Consider the following 18,010-nt stretch of genomic DNA (forward strand, 5'->3'; position numbering starts at 1 on the left):
ATTTCAGATAATCCCTCCATTAAAGGGCTAGGATCCTTGAGGAGGACAGAATTTGAAAGTTTAATATTAATTTCAGAGATAGAGTGCAAAGAGTCAGAGTCGTCCTCAGAGGTGGAGGACAGAGTTATTACTGGGACTTTATCTGGTGTATGGAAGTATTTTAATTGATTAATGTGGTAAGTTTTAGTTTTTGAGGTCTTATCAGTGGGAGCTACCACATAATTTACATCAGATAATCTACTTACAATCTGCATAGGTCCCGTAAATCTAGCTTTCAAGGTGTGGCCAGGTATAGGTTCCTGCACCAACACCTTGTCTCCTGGATGGAAGGAGCAGAATTGTGCACTTCTGTCATACCTCTGTTTCATCTTACTTTGAGCTGTCTTTAGGTTAGCCTTGGCTAACTGACGTGCCACCTGCAACCTTGAAGACGGGTTGTAGAGTGTTGAGCTAACGTCTTCTCCCATCCATCCTTCTTTGAGCACCCGAAGAGGACCTCGTACATTGTGCCCAAAGATCAGCTCAAACGGACTATACCCTGTAGACTCTTGCACAGTCTCTCGTACTGAGAACAGCAACAAAGGTAGTGATTCATCCCAGTCTGTAGGAAAGTGCATGCAAAAACTTCTCATCATTGTTTTTAATGTCTGATGGAATTTTCCCAAGGTGCCTTGGGACTGAGGATGATAGGCAGTGGATAAGTTGTGGATTATCCCTAACCTAGTTAAAACTTCCCTAAATGCTATGTCAGTAAAGTTAGTACCTTGATCACTTTGAATAGTTTTAGGAATGCCAAAACAAGAAATGAATTTTGTTAAAGCTTTGAGAATAGCTTTAGTATTAATACTACGCATGGGAATTGCTTCAGGGTATCTGGTTACTTTATCCATAATCGTAAATAAATACTGATTTCCAGACTTTGACCTAGGTAGTGGACCTACACAATCTATAATTAAATCTGCGAAAGGTTCTCCATCAGCAGGTATAGGTTGGAGAGGTGCAGGTTTAATGGAATGTCCAGGTTTCCCAACTTGCTGACATTCTCGGCAACACCTAATATGATTCTTCACATCTTTCTTTAATTTTGGCCAATAAAATTCTTTTGTGATTCTATACAAGGTTTTTGTAATTCCTAAGTGACCTCCTAATGACGTATTATGAGCTATATTTAATATTTGAGGTCTATACTTTGTTGGAACTACTAACCTGTTAAACAATTGCCGGCTCTCTATCTCCTTACCAGTCTCAGTGCAGATCAAATAATCTTTTTTAACTTCATACTTGACCGGATGACCCAAAGAGGATTTACCCATGGCTGCCTCAAAAGCGAATTTTAAAGAAGGGTCCTTTCGTTGTTCCTCTCAGAAGGACAGTCCCTCGGGCATGGAAACAGAGACATCTGGCAATCCTGCAACCTGGGAATAGGAAGGCTTGATCGGGGTCTGTTCACTTGATCTACGAGGCTCTGGCCAGTTTTCCTCATAAAACAATGTGGCTATTCCGAGATCGGAGTCATCCAAGGATAGGTCAACATTCCCTCCAGACAACCCTTGGGATGTTACCCGAGTTATGGCCAACACCGGAGAAGAATTAATCATTATAGGTTCAGGACACGAACTAACAGTAGTAATGTTATTACCCAGTAATAACATGGCATCTTTCATGGGGAATCCTTTTGAGACACCTACAGTCAAGTACCCAGTGTAATATTTGCACTGTACATAAATTTTATGCAAAGGAACAGAATATATAGCTCCTCCAAATGCTTCCAATAAAACAGAGGAATTCAAAGAAGTATTCTCTGAAAGGGGTAATATTCCTTCTCTTACAAGTGAGCAATATGCTCCAGTATCTCTAAAGGTATTTACTTTAATTGTTTCTGAGTTTTCCTGAAGGGAAATAAGACTTTTGCAATAATAAGGGGCCATACCTTTTTCTACTTCTCTAGGGGACATGTTACTAGGGATATTAGAGATTTTCCCAATGGGTTGGGGTTTATGGGGGCAGTTGGGACTGATGTGACCTACTTTATTGCACCTGAAGCAGACGACAGGCTTGCCCTTTACTCCCTGTTGACGTTGCAAATGGTGTCGTTCTGGCTGGTGTCTCTCTGGATACTGTTGTCGAGATGCACCATGAGTAGTTTGCCTCTCCGCAGGTGGACCATGTGTTGAGAAGTGTGGCTCACCAGGTGACTTAGTTGGTTGACGTAGACGTTCTCCCTCCGGCTGGCACTTCATTCTCCAAGGTTGACGATCTCTGTTCATGCCAGGCTGTTGAAAAGAGAGACGGGACCGCTCGGACAAGGAGCGGTTAGTTTCGAAGGTATCAGCCAACCTGGCTGCCTCCAATGCAGTGGATAAGTCACGATCCTGCAGAAAGACTCGAACCTCTGGTCCCACAGACTCCAGCAGGTTATCAATCAGAATAAGCTGCACCAGCTCCTCAAAGGTAGAGACACCACTTGCTTTATACCAGCTGGTAAAAGCTTTGGTTTGCTGTCTCACAAAGTCCACTAGGGATTGACCAAGCTGTTGTCTGCCCAGCTTAAAATTTCGTTTGTATTTGGCTGGGATACATGTATATGCTCCTAACACTGTGGTCTTCACTACTTGATAATCAGAAAATTCAGCGTCATTTAATACTGACGTAAATTCCTGTGCCTTACCCAATAATGCTGTATGAACCAACGATGCCCAATGCTGTTCCGGCCACCTTAAGGCTCGAGCCTGATTTTCGAAGCTTTCAAAAAATTGCTCTGGTTCGGCCTCATTGAAGCGGGGAACAAACTGTACTGCTTTCTGTAAACTAAAATTATTTACAGAATGCGAAAACTGCCTTTCTCTTTCCCTATCATATTCTTCCCTTGCAAATGCTCTCTGTTCCCTAGTTTGCTCAAGATTGATTTTTGCCAGCTCAAGTGCCAACGACGCTGATTCACCCTGAGACAACCCAGCTGCACTATACTGACCATTTTGCTCCGTAGGTGTATCATCTTCCTCCTGCAAGAACATAGGAGTTTTTGCCCTAGCTCCCGTAGAGGGAGGAGTCTGATGTGCCATCTCTTCTTCTATAAGTTTGTCAGCAATCAGTGAACGCAGTTGCGCAGCTGTGAGAGTGCGTTTGTATGTAATGCCAATGGAACAAGCAATTTGCCAACAACGCTGTAGGGACAATTTAGGTAGGTTATGCAAAGTATATGCCGACACCAGACGTCTGACTCGTCTAGGTGGCATAAGTTATTCGCTATGCACAGTACGATTGCAGAATACGCATACAAGCAAAGCTGACTGCAAAATTCTCCACACCGAACAGGCTAGTAACAACTGACACGCAAAATTTGTAAAGCAATGCCAGACAGCTACACTGTTCTAGAAGATTGACCGTAGCGAAGCGAGCACACCGAACAAGCTAGTAGTGAGCTGTTGAACGATCACACAATAACAAGGCTGATCATAAAGCAACTGACACGCAAAATTTGTAAAGCAATGCCAGACAGCAAGCTGCACAATGTTCCTGCTACGAGCTTCACCCTAAGCTCAACCGTTTCTCTAAGTCCAGCTCCAGCTCTCGGACAGGCTACCCATATTACAACCCAGGATTCCAAATGGCCTGTTACCCCGGGTGTAATGGGAGCAAAATAAACACAGCAGAAAAAGTTTAGATTTATATTATCCTTCACCAATTTAGAACAGCAATATGTACACTATGTACAGTGATAAGTATAGTGCACTCCACGGTAAGCAAGGCAGAAATAGAAGCCACAAGATAGCAGACTGAGCTTCAACCAGCTCTAGAATGGGAATGACAAGGGCAGACAGGAGAGCAGTACCCACATAACCTCTGCGATTGCCAAAACCATCTTCTTATTGGCTAGAACCTGGTCACTAGTTGAACGACGGGGCCCCATCATCAACTCTTAGCAACCTGGTTCGCTGGTTGGGGGAGATAGCCTGTAAATGAGGGTGTGTACATGGGCCGAATAAAGGTTACGTACTCTTTGCATGCCACAATTACTATTTTTATTAGGGGAGGCTGAGGAAATTTTATGGAGGGGCTGAAGCTCCCATGCCTCCCCTTCCCTCTCAGATGCTGCCCATGCATTGTGGAAAAGAATACAATATTGATTACATAATGTCTTCAGTATATCTATCACTTACATTAATTTTCTGGTACTGGGTTCTGGTACAGCAAGTGTTATCATTCTGTTGAAAGGATGAACTGCAAAAAGAAATAATTTGAGATTAACATTCCTTGAATTTATCATAAAACATATTTGAAATCTTCTTAAACTACAGATGCAAGAATATTCCCATTTTCAGAACACACTACGATATTTTTTAACATTTCAGCCATTTCCCACAAAGGCAGGGTGACCCAAAATGGAAGAAAACCTTTCATCATCACTCACTCCATCACTATCTTGCCAGAGGTATGCCTACACTACAGCTAAAAAAAAAATGCAACATATCAATGCTCCTCCTTCAGAGTGCAGGCACTATACTTCCCACCTCCAAGACAAGTCTGGCTAACCAGTTTCTGCAAATCCCTCCATTAATGTTATTTTGCTCACACTCCAACAGCACATCAAGTCATAAAAGCCAATCATCTCTACTTGCTCCTATATAACACACTCATGCACGCTTGCTGTTAGTCCCAGCCCCTCGTATACAAAACCTCCTTTATCCCCTCCCTCCAGCCATTCCCAGGATGACCTCTACCCAACTTTCCACTACAGATTTATATGGCCTTTAAGTCATTCTATTTTCTCCAATATCTCTAAATGTCCAAACCACCTAAACAACCCTTTCTAAGCCCTCTGGATAATACCCTTAGAAACCCCGCACTGCCTCCAGCCTTCTCCTTGTCGCAACATTCACCACTCATGCTTCACGCCCATATAAGAGCACTAGAACCACTATACTCTCATACATTCCCCTCTTTGCATCTACTGATAACCACACACTTCTCCTAACACACTAGCACTACATTCTTAAATCTATCCCATAACTCTTCAACCTCATTACCTATACTCTCACTAACCTATCTTTCTTCCAACAGTTGTTTATATCTCACCCTAACTGCCTCCTCCTCTAGTTTATAAGCCTTTACCTCGAATTTTCTGCATTACCCATAATACAAAGAATTCATAGTTTGGAAGTTAGGAGGAGGCGCAGGATTGCCAAAAACTGTTGTCCAGAGGGCTGAGGAAGGCTTGTTGAGGTGGTTCGGACATACAGAGAGAATGGAACGAAACAGAATGACTTCAAGTGTATAAATCTGTAGTGGAGGGAAGGCGGGGTAGGGGCTGGCCTAGGAAAGGTTGGAGGGAGGGAGTAAAGGAGGTTTTGTGTGCGAGGGGCTTAGACTTCCAACAGGCATGCGTAAGCATATTTGATAGGAGTGAATGGAGACAAATGGTTTTTAATACTTGATGTGCTGTTGGAGTGTGAGCAAAGTAACACTTATGAAGGGATTCAGGGAAACCAGCATGCCGGACTTGAGTCCTGGAGATGGGAAGTACAGTGTCTGCACTCTGAAGGAAGGGTGTTAATCATGCAGTTTTATAAACTGTAAAGCACCCCTCTGGCAAGACAGTGATGGAGTGAATGAGGATGAAAGTTTTTCTTTTTCGGGCCACCCTGCCTTGGTGGGAATCGGCCGATGTGTATAAAAAAAAAGTGATGTGCTAATAAAAAAAAAAACTCTCTCTTACTTGCTGATGCTATTCTCCTTGTTTTCCATATACTGTAGCTACAACCAAAGAATGATCTGATATATCTGTGGCCCCTCTATAAACATGCACATCCTGAAGTATTTATCTACCAATACTACTGTCACTGCGCTCTATATTATGTCTTGTATATTTGTTTATCCTTTTTTTTTTCCTTAAAATATGTATTACCTATCACCTAACCCCTGTCTGCATGTACATAAATAAATAAATAGTTCAATCAAAGGCCCCCCATTATTATTTACACATAGCACCCAAAACTTACCCACCACACCCTCCATAACCATTTCACCCACTTTAACATTCATGTCCCCCACCACAACTACTCTCTCACTAGGCTCAAAACTTCTCAAACAACGGCTTACTATCCTCAATATCTCTCTTTCTCTCTTCTCTAGGTGCATAAACACTTGTTATAACCAACTTCTCTCATCTGACACTTATTTTAATCAACATAATCCTTGAATTTATGCATTTATATTCCCACTTCTCCTTCCATAACTGATCCTTCAGCATTATTGCTACCCCTTCCTTAGCTCTCTCTCAGATATTCCTGACCTAATCCTGTTTATTTCTCCCCAATGAAACTCCCCTACCCCCTTCAGCTTTGTTTTGCTTAGAGCTAGGACATCCAATTTCTTTCCATTCAAAACACCGGCAATCATCTCTTTCTTATCATCTGCATTCATCCAAGCACATTCAAATACCCAAGCTTTATTTTTAGTAATTTATACAGGAGAAGTGGTTACTGGCCTATTGCTCCTGGCATGTTAGTCGCCTCTTATGACACACATGGCTTGTGGAGGAAAGATTCTTTTCCACTTCCATGTGAAGATGAAAGGAAACAGATAAGAACAGAATTATTTAGAAAATAGAGAAAATTCAGATCAGTGCGTATACATATACGTATGTTTATGTAGCATGACCTAGGTGTAAGTAGAAGTACTAAGATGCACTTGTTTTCTTGCATATTCATGAAACAGAAAGAAAAAAAACAGCAATCCTACAGGTTTGTGTTTCACAAGCATCTGGCAGGATGGTAGTACCTCCCTGGGTGGTTCCTGTCTACCAACCTACTACCTCAGTTGTGAATAAAAGGACCCAAAATCTGGAACTCCTTACCAGAAATTTCCAGAGCCTCTTTATTTGCCAGGAGCTTCAAAGATACTGTAAAATAAAAAAAAATTCCTTCCTCTAATACAGTAGACTGTTATATTACACGGATTTATTTGCCACGTTTTGGACAGCACTACAGACCACTACCCTACCTTCCTCTTAACAAACATTAGTAAACCACCACTGGAATATAACAAAGTTTCATTTACACTCCATGACGAGGCCTCAATAAGGAATTTCACAGCAGACCTAGAGACTGTTGACTGGCCTACAGAATTCTCCAAGGCCAATGGTACTGACAATTGGACAGACATTTTTCTTAACAAATTACTTAGACTATATAACAAACATTGTCCTATAAAAACGAAACAGATTATGAATAAACGGCTCGGTTGCCCATGGCTAACAAGCAGCATTCTGAAATCCCTTGAAAAGAAACAGCAATATGAAAAGCAATATAGACAGAGCTTAATACACAAAGATATTCTTAAACACTATTCATCAGTTCTCACAAAAGTAATAAAGAAAGCCGAACAACTGTACTACTCCAGCAGATTCACTGACACAAGAGGAGATATAAAAAAGATATAAAATCACAACCTAGTATTTAGTCACTTAGTTATAATACCAACTTACTCCATAATTTGTAATAATTTAGGGTTAAGAATTAATCTAAGTCTGCCCAAAATGCCTAGCCATGCTTGGTGTCCTAGTGGCCCCCCTCTGTAATTAATATTTTATTACATGTAAAGCACACAATAACCAAAATCTGTAAACTTTGCATTGTAATCCTTATACCTGGAGTTTACCTGGAGAGAGTTCCGGGGGTCAACGCCCCCACGGCCCGGTCTGTGACCAGGCCTCCTGGTGGATCAGAGCCTGATCAACCAGGCTGTTGCTGCTGGCTGCACGCAAACCAACGTACGAGCCACAGCCCGGCTGATCAGGAACTGACTTTAGGTGCTTGTCCAGTGCCAGCTTGAAGACTGTCAGGGGTCTGTTGGTAATCCCCCTTATGTGTGCTGGGAGGCAGTTGAACAGTCTCGGGCCCCTGACACTTATTGTATGGTCTCTTAACGTGCAAGTGACACCCCTGCTTTTCATTGGGGGGATGGTGCATCGTCTGCCAAGTCTTTTGCTTTCGTAGTGAGTGATTTTCGTGTGCAAGTTCGGTACTAGTCCCTCTAGGATTTTCCAGGAGTATATAATCATGTATCTCTCCCTCTTGCATTCCAGGGAATACAGGTTTAGGAACCTCAAGCGCTCCCAGTAATTGAGGTGTTTTATCTCTGTTATGCGCTCCGTGAAAGTTCTCTGTACATTTTCTAGGTCGGCAATTTCACCTGACTTGAAAGGTGCTGTTAGTGTGCAGCAATATTCCAGCCTAGATAGAACAAGTGACCTGAAGAGTGTCATCATGGGCTTGGTCTCCCTAGTTTTGAAGGTTCTCATTATCCATCCTGTCATTTTTCTAGCAGATGCGATTGATACAATGTTATGGTCCTTGAAGGTGAGATCCTCCGACATGATCACTCCCAGGTCTTTGACGTTGGTGTTTCGCTCTATTTTGTGGCCAGAATTTATTTTGTACTCTGATAAAGATTTAATTTCGTCATGTTTACCATATCTGAGTAATTGAAATTTCTCATCGTTGAACTTCATATTGTTTTCTGCATCCCACTGAAATATTTGATTGATGTCCGCCTGGAGCCTTGCAGTGTCTGCAATGGAAGACACTGTCATGCAGATTCGGGTGTCATCTGCAAAGGAAGACACGGTGCTGTGGCTGACATCCTTGTCTATGTCGGATATGAGGATGAGGAACAAGATGGGAGCGAGTACTGTGCCTTGTGGAACAGAGCTTTTCACTGTAGCTGCCTCGGACTTTACTCTGTTGACGACTACTCTCTGTGTTCTGTTAGTGAGGAAATTATAGATCCATCGACCGACTTTTCCTGTTATTCCTTTAGCACGCATTTTGTGTGCTATTATGCCATGGTCACACTTGTCGAAGGCTTTTGCAAAGTCTGTATACATTACATCTGCATTCTTTTTGTCTTCTAGTGCATTTAGGACCTTGTCGTAGTGATCCAATAGTTGATACAGACAGGAGCGACCTGTTCTAAACCCATGTTGCCCTGGGTTGTGTAATTGATGGGTTTCTAGATGGGTGGTGATCTTGCTTCTTAGGACCCTTTCAAAGATTTTTATGATATGGGATGTTAGTGCTATTGGTCTGTAGTTCTTTGCTGTTGCTTTACTGCCCCCTTTGTGGAGTGGGGCTATGTCTGTTGTTTTTAGTAACTGAGGGACGATCCCCGTGTCCATGCTCCCTCTCCATAGGATGGAAAAGGCTCGTGATAGGGGCTTCTTGCAGTTCTTGATGAACACAGAGTTCCATGAGTCTGGCCCTGGGGCAGAGTGCATGGGCATGTCATTTATCGCCTGTTCGAAGTCATTTGGCGTCAGGATAACATCGGATAGGCTTGTGTTAATCAAATTTTGTGGCTCTCTCATAAAAAATTCATTTTGATCTTAGACTCTCAGTCTGGTTAGCGGCTTGCTAAAAACTGAGTCATATTGGGACTTGAGTAGCTCACTCATTTCCTTGCTGTCATCTGTGTAGGACCCATCTTGTTTAAGTAGGGGCCCAATACTGGACGTTGTTCTCGATTTTGATTTGGCATAGGAGAAGAAATACTTTGGGTTTCTTCCGATTTCATTTATGGCTTTTAGTTCTTCCCGCGATTCCTGACTCCTAAAGGATTCTTTTAGCTTAAGTTCGATGCTTGCTATTTCTCTGACCAGTGTCTCCCTGCGCATTTCAGATATATTGACCTCTTTTAGCCGCTCTGTTATTCTTTTCTATTCTTGATTGATTGATAGAAAAATTGCAGCACAATTTTATACAACACTTCGTAAAATTAACTTAACACGGTTCCATTTGCAGGTGTGGAAAAAATTTCCCCAGCTCCAGCTGCAGCCTTGTTGTGGATCAGCGGGGGAGACCTACCGCCATCCCCTGCCACCCCCGACACTCCCGCCACCCCCAACCCAGCCATCGTGAATACGTGTCCAGTTCTATTCCATCTTAGGACAAAATTGTGTTTTGATCTTTTAACCCTTTGAGGGTTTTGATCGTACTAGTACGTTTTACGCGTAGGGGTTTTTGACGTACTAGTACTAATAAATTCTAGCGGCCTCAAATCTAGTGGGAGAAAGCTGGTAGGCCTTCATATGAAAGAATGGGTCTATGTGGTCAGTGTGCACAGTCTAAAAAAAATCCTGCAGCACACAGTGCATAATGAGAAAAAAAAAACTTTGACCATTTTTTTTTAATAAATCAGTGACTTCGCAGTGTATTTTTGTATGGTATTTATTGTTGTATTCTAGTTTTCTTGGTCTCATTTTATAGAATGGAAGACATATTACAGAAATTGAGATGATTTTGACTGGTTTTACAATGAAAGGTGCCTTGAAATTGAGCTCAAAGTAGCAGAAATGTTCGATTTTTACCAAACTTCAAAAGTAAACAAATCGTGCCAAGCGTGCAATACACGTCAACTGGTGAGTCTAATATTCTTTTACAAGTGCACCAATAATATTTATACCATTTTTTACACTAATGCAGTAGTCTGCATAACAGTAAATCTTCTATTTTTTGTGAGAATAAAAATTCAAAGTGGAAAGCAAAAGAATATAAGAGGGGCCTTGAGACGTGACTAATGACTAGAGGAAATGTCATTTTAGTGCCAGGAATGTCTTTCTTGTTTATTCTGGACCCTATTCGGAAATTGGCATCTTTTGAAATTTGTGTGAAATTGGCAAAATTGCTAAATTCTGACCACTGTACTGGATAGTTGAATTTATAAATGGGTAGTTTCTTGCACCCATTCGATAGAAAAAATGGAGTTCTAGCGGAATATTCATGTTTTTTGTCGACTAGTACAGTGAAATTGGCCGAAAATGGGGCTCAAAGTGGGCAAAATCGCCGATGCGTAAACATCGCCGAGACCGCTAACTTTGCGAGAGCATAATTCCGTAAGTTTTCTATCAAATTTCAAACTTTTGGTGTCTTTATGATCGGGAAGAGATTTTCTATCTTTTCATAAGAGAAAATAATTTTTTTTTTTTTTTAAATTTGGCCGACCCTGAGAACGAGTTTCGGAGAGGGCCTGTCGACCCTCAAAGGGTTAATTGCCATATCTTAAGTCTTAAAATTAACGAAGAAAATAAAGATATTAGACAAGAGATAGCTTGTGACCTTAATGAAGCATCAGTTCATACAATTAAAAAGAATGAGGTAAATATATGAGTTTGTGTGATGAATAACTGACTGACTGACTGACTGACTTGACTGACAGACTTACTTGACAGACTTACTTGACTGACTTACTGACTGACTTGACTGACTAACTTGACCAACTTACTTGACTGACTTACTTGGCTGACTTACTTGACTGACTTAACTTACCTATTGACTTTACAGACTGACGTGACTGATTTACTGACTTACTGAGGAGGACCCTGACAAATCTAGAAGCAGTGCTGTGAAATGGTGTCTAGAGCAGCTTATACCTTACTGTCAGCTGTATAATGTACTGCAGGGGAAAATAGCCCAGAAATCAATTACAGAATTTATGCACACTCCAGTACAACCATCAACCTCAGTACCAGAACCTCTACCATCCACCTCGCCTGGAGTTTACCTGGAGAGAGTTCCGGGGGTCAATGCCCCCGCGGCCAAGTCTGTGACCAGGCCTCATGGTGGATCAAAGCCTAATCAACCAGGCTGTTACTGCTGGCTGCACGCAATTGAACATACGAGCCACAGCCCTGTTGGTCAGGTGCCGACTTTAGGTGCTTGTCCAGTGCCTGCTTGAAGACAGCCAGTGGTCTATTGGTAATCCCCTTTATGTATGCTAGGAGGCAGTTGAACAGTCTTGGGCCCCTGACACTTAATGTGTTGTCTTTTAACATGCTAGTGACACCCCTGCTTTTCATTGGGGGGATGTTGCATCGTCTGCTGAGTCTTTCGCTTTCATAGCGAGTGATTTTCGTGTGCAAGTTCGGTACTAGTCCCTCTAGGATTTTCCAGGTGTATATAATCATGTATCTCTCCCACCTGTGTTCCAGGGAGTACAGGTTCAGGAACTTCAAGCGCTCCCAGTAATTGAGGTGTTTTATCTCCATTATGCGTGCCGTGAAGGTTCTCTGTACATTTTCTAGGTCAGCAATTTCACCTGCCTTGAAAGGTGCTGTTAGTGTGCAGCAATATTCCATCCTAGATAGAACAAGTGACCTGAAGAGTGTCATCATGGGCTTGGCCCAGTAGTGCCACAACATAACTCTCCACTCTCTTCACAGTCATCGACAAACACCAGCACCCACAATTTTATACGTACATAGGAGGATGACAAAGATGATCCCATGTATCAGAAATCTTCCCTATGAGGACAGACTGAGGGCCCTGAATCTGCACTCTCTCGAAAGGCGTAGAATTAGGGAGGATATGATTGAGGTGTTTAAATGGAAAACGGGAATAAATAAAGAGGATGTAAATAGCGTGCTGAAAATTTCCAGCCAAGACAAGACTCGCAGCAATAGTTTCAAGTTGGAAAAATTCAGATTCAGGAAGGATATAGGAAAGCACTGGTTTGGTAATAGAGTTGTGGGTGAGTGGAACAAAGTCCCGAGTACCGTCATGAGTGGGTGTGGGTGGGTGTGAGTTGGACCTGACTAGCTTGTGCTGCTGGGTCTGGTGTAGTGCTCCATCCTTGAGTTTAGGTGACCAGACTGGGTGGGTCATTGGGCTAATCCAGGGGGAGGGGTCATTGGTCTTATCAAGAGGGGGGACATGGACCTGGTCCACATGGGTCAGTAGGCCTGTTGCAGTGTTCCTTCTTTCTTATGTTATGTTCTTATACTATTATTGCTGTTGCAGTTGAAGTGTTAAGCAGTAAAAACAGCATAATACATCACAACAATGAACTACAATTACATATTCACTTTTATTTTTGTAAGATTTGGAGGTCTAAAAAAAAGTTTTTTGGCTTTTTCGGGGCTCCCAAGAACGTAACCCCATTTTTCCCCTAAGTTCCTCAGTTTATCTAACACAGATTTGTCTAACACGGTCTTTTCAGGAATGTAACTACCATGTAATATAACGGCCCACTGTATATCCTAGTAACAATTAAATATGATATATGAACTAAAATATGTGTTAAATATACAGTACTAAACAATTTTCTCAACCACAAACATGTGAAAATCTGAATATTCTTATACTCATTACCTGTAATCATAATCAAACTTAGGGAACAATTATTTGCTTGTTTCTTCTTGTAATTCCTTAATTTGATGTCTGTATACCCTTAACCCTTTCAGGGTCCAGAGGCCAAATTTTAAAGTGTGCACCAGGGTCCAAGAATTTAAAAAAAAAAAAATTATTTTTTATGAAGTGGTAGAGAATCTTTTTCTGAAGAAAATAAAATGAAAAGTATGAAATTTGATAGAAAACTGACGAAATTATGCTCGCACGAATTTTGACGTGTCAGCAATATTTACGTACTGGTGATTTTGCCGACTTTGACTCCCATTTTAGGCCAATTACATTACTCCAGTCAACCAAATTCTTAGCTATTTCACTAGTATTACTTCTATTCTATCGATTGAGGACAAGAAATCGCCAAGTCAACTGTTTCAACTACAAAATAAAGTGATCAGAAATTGGTAATTTGGCTAAATATTCCAATTTCAAAATAGGGTCCAGAATAAACAATGCAGGCATTCCTGGCACTAAACTAACATTTCCTCTGTTCATTAATTATGTTTTGAGGCTTTATAAATGAATTCCATTTTGATTTTTTATTCACATAATGAATTTTTATTCAAACCAAAAAATAGAAGATTTACTGTTGTGCAATATTGTAATAATTGTATAAATAATATCACCACATTTGTGAACATATATTAGACACACCAGCTGGTGTGTATTAGTCGTGTGAGGTTATTTGTTTACTCTTGAACATCGGCAAAAATTTAACATTTCCGCTAATTTGAGCTCAGTTTCAAGCCATTTCCAGCACTAAAACCAATCAACATCATCTCTATTTCTGTAAGATATCTTCCATTCTATTAAATGAGACCAAGAAATCGCAAATACAACTATAAAAAACATATGAAAAAACACTGCAAAGTCGCTGTTTTAATAGAAAATTACGGTCTCAGTTTTTTTTCTCATTATGCACTGTGTGCAGCAGGATTTGTTTTATGTGGTGCACACATACCACATAGATGTATTCTCTCATATCTAGGCCCAAATTTACTGTTCACAGCTTATCAGAGTGAGCTGAGCTCATGGCGTAGATCTATGGTTTGGACCCTCAACTCTAAGCCGTAGAACTATGACACGGACTCTGAAAGGGTTAATGTCCTTATATATAACCAGTTTATTAGTTACTGTCATTGATGTCTTAAGTTAGGCTTAAGCTTACCTGAAATGCTCTGTATAATTATGGACTTTCTGCACAAGTAAATGTCACCCATATCTGTACAAACATTGTATCATGCTGAAATAAAAATTAATTTATTATTATTCTTATTATATTCCCTAACGTCAGCCTCACTATCCACACAGAAACTCTTTACTCCTCTTATTAGCCTACCAGCTATTCCATACATTTGCAACATTTTCCACATTGCTTTTCCTGTCCACCCTGTCATAAGCCTCATGTAAATCAATATATACAACAGGTCCTCAAATAACGTTGTTTTCTTTGCAAACATCACAATGTGTGATTTACATGTTAAGTACATAGAAAGCCATTAACATGCTCGAGCATTTCTAGCAGGCTAATCAATGCTTACAACGCTACTTAAAACTAGACATAGGTTATGGAGTGCTAAATTTTAATTATTCATTATTTTATATATCACAATAGAGAGAGAGAGAGCCAAAATATTATAATTAATAAGATCTATACTACAATTTACAATGTTACAACAGTACAACTTTAAGCGTGTATTAATATTTTATACAGATCTAGCTATCCTATGGTTTCATAGGTTTCTCAAGTAGTTTCAAACTGGGTGAATGATTTAGTATGAGTTGGTATAGTTAAGCTTGGAAGGCAAAATTTTTTTTTATTATAGCCTTAAACTGATTAGCAGATAGGGGACCTTTTGCTGGTTCAGGTAATGAATTCCAGATCTTAAGTGCCCTTCATGTGCATTGCATTTTTGCGTAGGGTGAGACGGACATGAGGAATGTCAAAGAGAGTTGTGTGCATTGTGTTGTGCCCGTGTGTTCTGTTGTAGCTATCAAGGAGTTTGAGAGGAAGGATTAAAATGGAGTTTAATGTCCTTTATATATATATATATATATATATATACATATATATATATATATATATATATATATATATATATATATATATATATATATATATATATATATATATATATATATATATATATATATATATATGCAATAAAATCACAGTAAACAGGTGATTTCAGAATATGCAAAAGAACCACTCTGAAAGAATAGAGAAATTCCAAGCGCTTTCGTGACTACTCACATTATCAAGGAACTATGAAAGTAAAGCATCCAAGGAAGGTATATAAGGGGTCTGGCCTCACTATCAGATCCCACAATGGTTAAACACCTGATGCGCACCGGCCCAACTGGACAGGTCCTTTGCACAACCCACCAACAAACTATTCTACCCAAGAAAATTTAAAAAATTATTATTTGTTCAGTGTATTATTAAATTCTTCCCAAATTCTATTAATTATAAATGGATCTAATTTATATAAACCAAAGGAAATATTCATATTGTTGTCAAAACTGCTTTTTAAGAAACAAGATTCAATTATATTCCTGTCGACCATGGGCTTGCTTGATACTACTTTCTCAACTTTTTGAAAATCAATTGGATGGTTAAAATCTCTTACATGAATAAATAGAGCATTGGAATCTTGTCCAGTTCTAATGCTATATTTATGTTGTTTTAATCTTAGTTCGAGATTTTTACCAGTTTGACCGTAATAAACTTTATCGCAAATTTTACAAGGAATCTTATAGACACATCCATCAGCATTTTGGGGGGAATTCTTTATCAAAAGTTTTTTTACTGTATCAAGATTTTTGAATACAACTTTAATATTAAAAGTCTTAAGAAGAGAAGGCATATCAACCAAGTTTTCATGGTAAGGGAGAACCAACATATTTTTAGTTGAATAAGGCTGGTTGTCCCTTTTTGGATTGTAAAAAGTATTTCTAGCAACTTTAAAAGATTTATCAATTACATTTCTTGGGTATTTTAAATCATTACCTATTTCATAAATTTTGGATATTTCCTCATCTATGAACTCAGGACTACAAATTCGTAAAGCTCTCAAAAACATTGATGAGAAAACAGACAGTTTGACTCTATCTCGATGCGAAGAATAATAGTGGACATAGGAACAGTTATTTTAGGTTTTCTGTAAATTTTAAATTTGAATTCATTATTACCCTTAATAATTAAAAAACATCTAGAAAAGGCAATGAGTTATTTTCTTCAAACTCAACAGTAAAGTTTATAGAATGGGCTAAGTTATTTAATTTTCCAAGGAAATGGTGCATATTTACGTTTTTGGGCATAAGACAAAATATCATCAACATATCTGAACCATTTAGCTCTATTAGGGAGGATTGTGTTAAGCAACCTTGTTTCAAAAAATTCCATGTACGTATAGGTTACTAAGAACAGGTGAAAGAGGATTTCCCATTGCCATACCAAACTTCTGAGTGTAAAACTCATCATTAACCCTTTCAGGGTCCGTCCCGTAGATCTACAGCTTCACGTTGAGTGTCCAAACCATAGATCTATGCCAAAATTCTAGCGCCATCAAATTTAGCGGGAAAACGCTCATAGGCCTACATGTGAGAGAACGGGTCTGTGTGGTGGGTGTGCGCCATAAACAAAAAATCTAGGTGCCCGCATAGCATTGTGGGAACGCCGGCTCAGTTACCCTTGTTCACCATGCCTCGTCGCAAGTCAGCTCTCACTCCCCGGAAAATTGGGACTCTCCTCTTCCTATCTGATAGTTCTGACACTGATGGAAGTGGAAATGAAGACGAATTCTATGGCTTTGATCAGTTAGTGACCGAAAAGAATGACCAGGATATCGATAATAGTGCAGAAAACCCTGACGATCCTCTACCTTCTACCTCTGGTGTGGGCACTCGTGACTCACGGTCGGTTGTTCCTCAACGCAAGAGAAAACTAATATTTTCACGTGGCCAGGCCTCTGACTTCAGTAATGATGATGATAGTGACATGGATTGTGATTTTATTGCGCTCGACGATGATTCGAGTAGTGATAGTGAGGAATCATATTCACCAGTGAAGCGTCAGTATGTTCGCCGCCGCATGCGCTCGGGTAGTGTACCCTATGCTGTGCCCAGGGGATGGAGTACATCCCGGAGTACATCCCGGAGTGCATCCCGTGGCCCTACACCAGTTTTAGGTAGTGATAGTGAGGATGATGTGGCTACACTTGGCATGGATAGACCACAGGCATCAGTGGATGGTGTTAGTGGTGATGGTAGTGGCACCGCCATGCGTGACTCACCAGCCCAGGCTGGGACCCACGCTGCTGACTCGTCAGTTCAAGAACAAAGCGGAGCGTCAGCCACCAGCCCACCACAACCACAACCACCCGCACAACCAGCCTATGATGTCCAGTATCCACCAGCAAACCATATGTGGGATTGGCAGCAAAATCCCAATTTTGATCCCAAGCCTCACCACTTTGATGACTCTCAAAGTGGAATTCTACCTACTTGTCCCCTTGGAACCACGGCCAATGAACTGGAATTCTTTGAATTATTCTTTGACCAGCCATTGATGGAAGCTATTGTCAGGGAAAGTAATAAGTATTTTGAGTACACCCTGGCAAATACGATCTTATCACCACAGTCAAGACTACACAGGTGGAAAGAGACGACTGTTGCAGAAATGTATTTGCTTTTTGCAACAATAATGCTTATGCCTCATGTGTACAAACATAATATAAAAGCATACTGGTCCACAGATCGGCTAATTTCTACCCCGGTCTTCAGTGAAATCATACCAGTGAACAGGTTTATCTTACTCTTACGTATGTTGC

At 40.4% G+C, this 18,010-nt stretch overlaps 1 long non-coding RNA gene across 3 annotated transcripts in view; it reads right to left on the minus strand.

Moving 5' to 3' along the window:
- The window catches only part of LOC128699245 (uncharacterized), a 105,594-nt gene that overhangs the window by 34,743 nt on the left and 52,841 nt on the right, over positions 1 to 18,010 (minus strand). For all 3 annotated transcript variants that reach the window (XR_011393722.1, XR_011393723.1, XR_008408569.2), the window contains exon 2: positions 4,161 to 4,221. This is a non-coding gene — a long non-coding RNA (uncharacterized lncRNA). The remainder of the gene's footprint in view (positions 1 to 4,160; positions 4,222 to 18,010) is intronic.

This window comes from Cherax quadricarinatus, chromosome 61 (genome assembly GCF_038502225.1).
Source record: "Cherax quadricarinatus isolate ZL_2023a chromosome 61, ASM3850222v1, whole genome shotgun sequence".
NCBI classification, from domain to species: Eukaryota; Metazoa; Arthropoda; class Malacostraca; order Decapoda; family Parastacidae; genus Cherax; species Cherax quadricarinatus.